The following is a 6,897-nucleotide window of genomic DNA, read 5'->3' as shown; positions in this document are numbered from 1 at the left end:
TTAGCCTCCATCGCACTCCACCCACCACCCCCTCCAACTCTTGTCTGGCTCATGGGAGGGAAGCGTGTGTGGGGTGGCTGACCCTGCCCGGTCGGTCGTTGGTCATGCAGGCATTGTGGTGGTGGTGGTGGAGGAGGGGGGATTGGAATATTGGCTGCGTATGTGCAATGTTTAAAAAGACAGAGTGGTGATGCTGCTGCTGCTGCGTTGGCAGTGGTGCACAAGCACAAATCATTAACAAACAAAACAGAACCTCAACACATTCGTCTGTAGCGCTGCTTTAAAAGGCAAAATACAAGCTCTCTGGCCTCGCTGTGTGTTAGGAAGAAGGACCATGGCCCGAAACGTCGCCTATCGTACTTTCCCCACCGTTTGATGCAGTGTTATTGGCGGATATCACGCGATATAGAGCTGTGGTCTACGATTAATTTCGTAATCGATTGCCGGACCGATTGAGATTTAAATTACTCACTTAATAGAATAATGGGATCCCCTATTTTCGAGCAAATTGGCCATTTAAAAATAAATTATATCCATTAAGTAGGATTAATTGTGATTTTAAGCTTTCGTGACTGCAGGAATCCATACTCTTTGGTTCTGTCGGTAAAGTCACGTAGGTAGAAACAAAAAATAGATCACGACGTTTCGATCGCAACACAAGCAATCGTCATAAAGTGGGACAAATTCAGCAGTTTTTGTTTTGCTGTGGTTGTCCCACCTGATGACGATTGCTTGTGCTGCGATCGAAACGTCGTGATCTATTATTTTTTTCTACCTACGTGACTTTAGGATAAATTGTCTCCATAAATACGTATGTACGTTATATATTATTTTTTATAAAGTCCATCAGCCTGGTTGCTTTCCAGAGCAACATAATCAAGCAGAAAATTTGTTTGAGCAAGGAAACTCGATCAGTTTAGACCTGGGTCTCATCAGCAGAGCTGCCAAATTGCCAGATGATATTGGCAAGCGCACTCCATATACGAAGCTATGTATGAGCTGACCGTAACGCAGCGCTGAGTGTATCCACTGCTTGCTTGTTCAGTGCGGGGTGTTGAAAGCTGTGATAATAGACGTGGGAGCATAGAGTTGTAGAACATTGATAACATTTAGTTTTACTGCCCTCTGCTGTCCACTGCGTAACTTCAGCACTTTTGCGGCCTTGTGTACGAAGTGTTAAACCATTGCAGGTCGAGTGAAACAAACATTCCTCGTATTTTATTTTCAAGTTTCAGAATTTGTATGGATTTATAACTACGTTTGGTGGATCATGCAGGCATGGAGAAAGCCCTCTTACCTGCAGGACATAGAGTACAGCGAGTAGGTGTGTAGACTACATCTACACAGATAAAAATGTGATCGTCACCAAAAGTGAATATTTAAACTTGCCTTGGCTGGCCTGGCTAAGCATCAAGCTAATCTGCAGGAGATAGAGTGCAAAGTCGGAGTCTTGCCTATCTGTCAATGCATATTTTGGGGCGCCTTTATCTGACTTCCCAAGTGTAAAAACAAACTACTGTACTGCAATTGGCAAACATCCCACAATCAAGACACTCATGAACTTAATTTTGAAATTCGATGATGCTTGTCTGGGTAACATATACAATGCAATTATGGTTTAGTTGGGTTTTTTATCGTTAGAAAACCTAATTACATAAAGATTTGTATTTATTCGGCGCTTAAATGCCGTGGGCATATTCAAGCGCCTGACAAAGCACTAAACCTCAACAATACATCATCACGCACAACAAAGCTAAAACATAAATGAGAGAAACCTGAGGCTGTGAATCTCTGGGTTAGTCGAGTGAGCGACGTCACAGAAACAAGTGAAAAACTTCGCACACAACAGAGCACGACAACAACCAACAGCACCACCTGTGCCCACCAACCACCAACCCACACCACCTCCACCAGTCAGACACCCCACTCAATCACCACCACCACCAACCACTCGATCACCACCAATCCATGTCATTTCCATCCGATAACCGCCAACCATCTCCACCACCCACTCTGGTATACCACCTCCACCATTCTAGATTTGAAGCTTTCGTAACTGCAAGGATTCATACTCTTAGGTTTTTTCGGTAAAGTCACGTAGGTAAAAATATATAAAAACAAATAATTAAAGTAAAAATAATAGAAATCATAATTTTATTTCTATTATTATTTCTATTATTTTTACTTTTATTATTTATTTTTACCTACATGACTTTACCGAAAAAATCTAAGAGTACACCTCCACCATACCAACAATCCACCCAATCACCACCACCACCCGACTATCCACCCCCTACCACTAACAGTGCCACCGTGGTGCCACAGCTGCAACGCGTTGGGAAAAGCCCCCAAGCCATGACATGCCAGGTGGGCTCAGCCCTCTACTAAATGCCCTTAAATCCAATAAATGCTCAAATTTATCTCGATCGTAATGGGATAAACAACAAAAATAATAATTGCCACCCAATTTACTTTAAATGGGCGTGCGACCGTTTTAACGTTACCCTTTGAACGCTTTTATTTCACTGCTCACTGCTGTTTGCCAACAATAGTGCCCGTGCGCAGGGCACGCGGGGTGTTGAACGGCAGCAGCTGCATTCCGTTCCCAACCCGTGCCGCCCGCTTTAAGCTCTGGCCCGTGTCCACGGCACTTAATTCCCTGCCCGATTCACAAACATCCCGTGACAACCATCTCTACATTCGCTCGTGTAAATAATTCAGTATTTATAGCTCAACTTTGCCTGCATTTAGCCTAACTTTGGACAAACACAAAACATTTATTGCATGCAACCACGATGTTTTATTTACGTGGAAAGATGGGCCATCATTAATGGGAGGCACAATTGAGATTAGCTCAACTGATGCGTACCTTCAAAATCTAACATTGGGAAAAATCGCAGTAAATTCCACCGCATTTTGCACTCGCTACTCTCCTTCTGCCGGATCGTCAACCTATTGCTGTCTGCCACCTTGGCCCTGACATCTGCGCCTTGAGTATGACGGTTACCACCTGTCCATGCTTGGCCCGTGACAGTCTGGCAATTGGCGTCTGCGTTCGCGCGGTAGGACTCTATTTGTGCCGAGATATGTTCCTGGTATTGTGTTGAAAGTTACTGCAGTGTGCTGACACGATAACAATGCCCTGGTTCGGTCTGTGGAAAAGGTGGCGATCCTATAGACTATCCCACCATCTGGTTCTTCGAACTTGCCCTTTTACTCTTAAATTCTGACTCCCCGGCCGTTCCACCCCTCCAATGGCTGTCTCGATAAGTACTGTAATGCAAATCTGCGTTGACAATTCGCTTGGAGGTGCATGGGGGGGGGGGAGAAACGTGGCAGCGGGCGACGGTAGCAGGCCACCCCCATTCAAGCGGCCACAATGCTGAGATGTTTGCTCGGTGCTTTATGGATCTTTACCCCCCCCCTCCCTCACTGGGCCCTTTATGGCGGCTGAAGGGATCCCGTAAAACGGCCAACGGCTTCTTTCCGCTCGATTTGTCCCCAATGGTAGAACAAGAGACGTGTGCGGACACATCTGCGCCCGTCCGTGGGCATGAGCCGCACGTGTGGCAAAGTCAGACGGACTCGAATACGGTGGAACAAATCCAAAAGTTGTCATTGTGATGAACTCTTCTGAGAATCAAGTTACACGTGCCGTGTATATGATTCTGAGAAGGCTGCCCGTAATAACAACAGCATCTGCACACACCATGGCAGTAGATGCGAATACCTGGTGCACAAATGGAATTTTTTAAACTCTCCAGTCGTGGTGTGCGACCGTGGTCACCCAGAAGAGACCGTAGCGACGTGTAGCGACGCGATGCGCCGATCCACAAATACGAAGGAGGCATCACAGCGACGATGCACTCCTCCGCTGCTCCTGATGCGGCTTTCTGCCTGGAGCACCTGGACGTGACATTGCAGCTGTTGCTCCGCACCTACATCAGCCATACGAAAGAAGAAGAATGACTAGAGAGTTCGAAAACTCTATTTTTAGGAGGGTGCTGCCCAGGTCGGATATTTGGCCAACACCAGTAACACTCTTAGATTCAAGTGAAGGTTATCAGCATCACCAGCCATGGTCGATCCAACGCTGGATGAAGGGCTCACACATGCGGCCCGGCCACCTCTCACGATCCTGCGATGCTACAATGCGCGTAGGAAGGTCACGGTGCAGCTCTGCAATTCCTTGTTCTCGCGCCACGGCTGCTGCAGAGGGCCCCACTCGCTAAGAACGCGAGTGGGGCCCTCCCGTGGGTGCTTTGGCCTTCTCTTCCAACGCCCGCAAGACGCTCCCATGAGCACGGTTGGCTACGTACTGTGGGAAAGAAGTTCACCATACATCTCGGAAGAGGTGGGACCTCACACTTTGCCCCACCAACTCGCGACCTGCCGATCGACTAAGGGGCCGTTCATAAGAAATGTGACGTCACATCAAAATGCGCAATTTTAAATAAATATCGACAACACGTTCTACTTAATTAAATACACTTTTTAATACATGTTTTCTCCTACAACATCAGAGTGCAGCGCCACATTAAATAGTCACTACAATGACAATAGTTAAAAGCGATTTGAAGCATGTTTTATTTTTTTTTGGGGGGGGGCAGAGCTTTGTGACGTCATATTTGAGGGGGGTCTGACTTTTTGTGACGTCGTGTGACTAGGGGGGGGGGGTCAAAAATCGTCAAAAATCGCGTGACGTCATTTATGGACGGCCCCTAACTGCGTTGTACCCATTGATGCTGATGCGTGGACAGAGGCGGGGGGGGGGCATTTAAGAAACGTGGCCATATTTCTCAAACTGCAGTGCCCGCAACATCCTGCTGCTGTCCGTATGAATCCGTGCCTATTCGGGGAATCTCAATTTTTACAACAAACCCTAAGGGTTTAGAAATATTATTATTAAAAAAAAAAAATTTGTTCGTGGGTTATGGGTTGCAGCACACACATAGCCTGTTTAGCATTTATACTATGTGATTCTGATTCAATATTAAACACATAAAAAGCATACGCTATTGTGATATGTGAAACATATGCTAATTCCACATATGGAAAGTATTTTTTTTCTATATTTTATCAGGAAACTGTGGTGTGTGCCAGCTTGTGAGTGTCTATGTGGTAATTGGTGGCTGTTGTTGCTGAACGTCTCTATGTGGGGGGCTGCGTTTGGCCTCACCACTCCAACACGCGACATCCCGGCCCTAATAGGTTCACGCTGACAGCTCTTGCCCCAATACTCTGCATGATTATAGGGGGGTTCTTTGTGTGTATGTGAAGAGCGGTCGTGTAGCGAACCCAATTTCTGCTCACGACCAATATCAGTGGATCTCTCCTAGATCGACTCAGCCTTACATGAGTACCTGGCACTGTTTGTAGATATTAGTACTGGAGAGAAACACTTGGTCGGGAGTGGCGTTGGCCACCCGTCCCCTTGTGTGTCGTGCCAGCCTTGAAATGTGCTCGCCAACAGCACTTGTCCCAACAGTCTGTTAAAGGCTACATGAGGAATCTTTGTTTCTGAATGAGCGAGTATATTCACGTGTATGTCTGTGTGTGCATGTGGGGAGCGGTGGCGGAGTGGTTAGAGCACTGCGCTACGAACCCAGCGACCCGAGTTTGATTCCTGCTCATGGACAATACCAGTGACGATTATATGAGCCGGCCGTGGGCCTCTCTTATGTCGACTCAGCCTCAGATAACTGACTGGTGTGGTGTGTAAACATCGCCACGAGGGAGACAAAGGCTGCCGAGCGTGGTGCTAGCCACCCACTCCTTCGTGTGCCATTCTGGCCTTCGTAGTTGCTCGATAACAGCACTTGCCCCACCATTCTGTCAAGGCTTTATGGGGGAGCTTTGCTTTAGCCTTGCAATGGCGGGAGTGGGGGGATGCTGTCACAAAACATTTCTCTGTTCCCCAGAGCTGCAGGCAATGCTCGTGATGATTTTCCAGCATTTGAGACATTCTCAAGCAATCACTGGGGTCCGCCTTTGATGTTACACGCTTGGCTGTCGGTCACAATCACACCATTGTAAGTTCGGGAGATGTTCAAATATAGTCGTGCTCTCGTGATAAATTTAGAACCATCACGTGGTTTCTGATGCAAATGCAATATTTGCACAAATGGGGTAACGATACTTCCACCTCACAACCATGCACATCATCATCATCATCACGATCCATGGGCAGATAGCCCGGAGTGAGTTTAACACGTAGGCTTTCGCGACCAATATTATTCATAATAAACGTTTTTGTAAATGTTGTGGATTCACTCTTCAACACACCGGTGGGCTACGTTAGTCACCCTTTGGGCCCACTTCAGATGCAGCAGTATCGTCCCGTAGCAAATATATTTCGAATGCAATTACACCTTGTTGTGATCACTGGAGTTACGCCGGTGGTGTGAATAGTAACGGCTCCATCTCCCGGTACCGCGGTTGTTAAGTTGATTAAATCCACCCCAACTGTCTCTGTCCACCCAGTCGAAAACCTGAGTACACCGCCACCAATGTAAATTGATCAGCAGGATGCAACTCATGGGGTAAAGTTCAGGTACTCCCACCTCTTCCAAGAACGTCCGGCTAGTGTGAAAGAGTAGGCCAAATACACCCTCTAGAGGAGCTGTCTAGAGAACCCTCTCTCGAGCTCCCTCTTAGAGGAGACTTTTCTGCCAGCAGTGGTGTGAGCATGCAATTGCAGGGTCTGCGCTTTTATTTAATATTTACAACGTGGGGCACGGTGGCTGATCATCAGTCACTTTAACAGGAGCATCACGTGGGCCTTTCTACTTTATTTTAAATGATGTTACACGGCAGCTTCGTGCGATGCATGAACAGAGCAATCTTATTTTTTTTGTGTGGTATTTAAAAAGCAACAGACCGCGTGTATAACTGCGT

Source organism: Lampetra planeri, chromosome 30, assembly GCF_965212315.1.
Source record: "Lampetra planeri chromosome 30, kcLamPlan1.2.h2, whole genome shotgun sequence".
NCBI lineage: Eukaryota > Metazoa > Chordata > Hyperoartia > Petromyzontiformes > Petromyzontidae > Lampetra > Lampetra planeri.
This window is presented reverse-complemented; position numbering follows the sequence as displayed.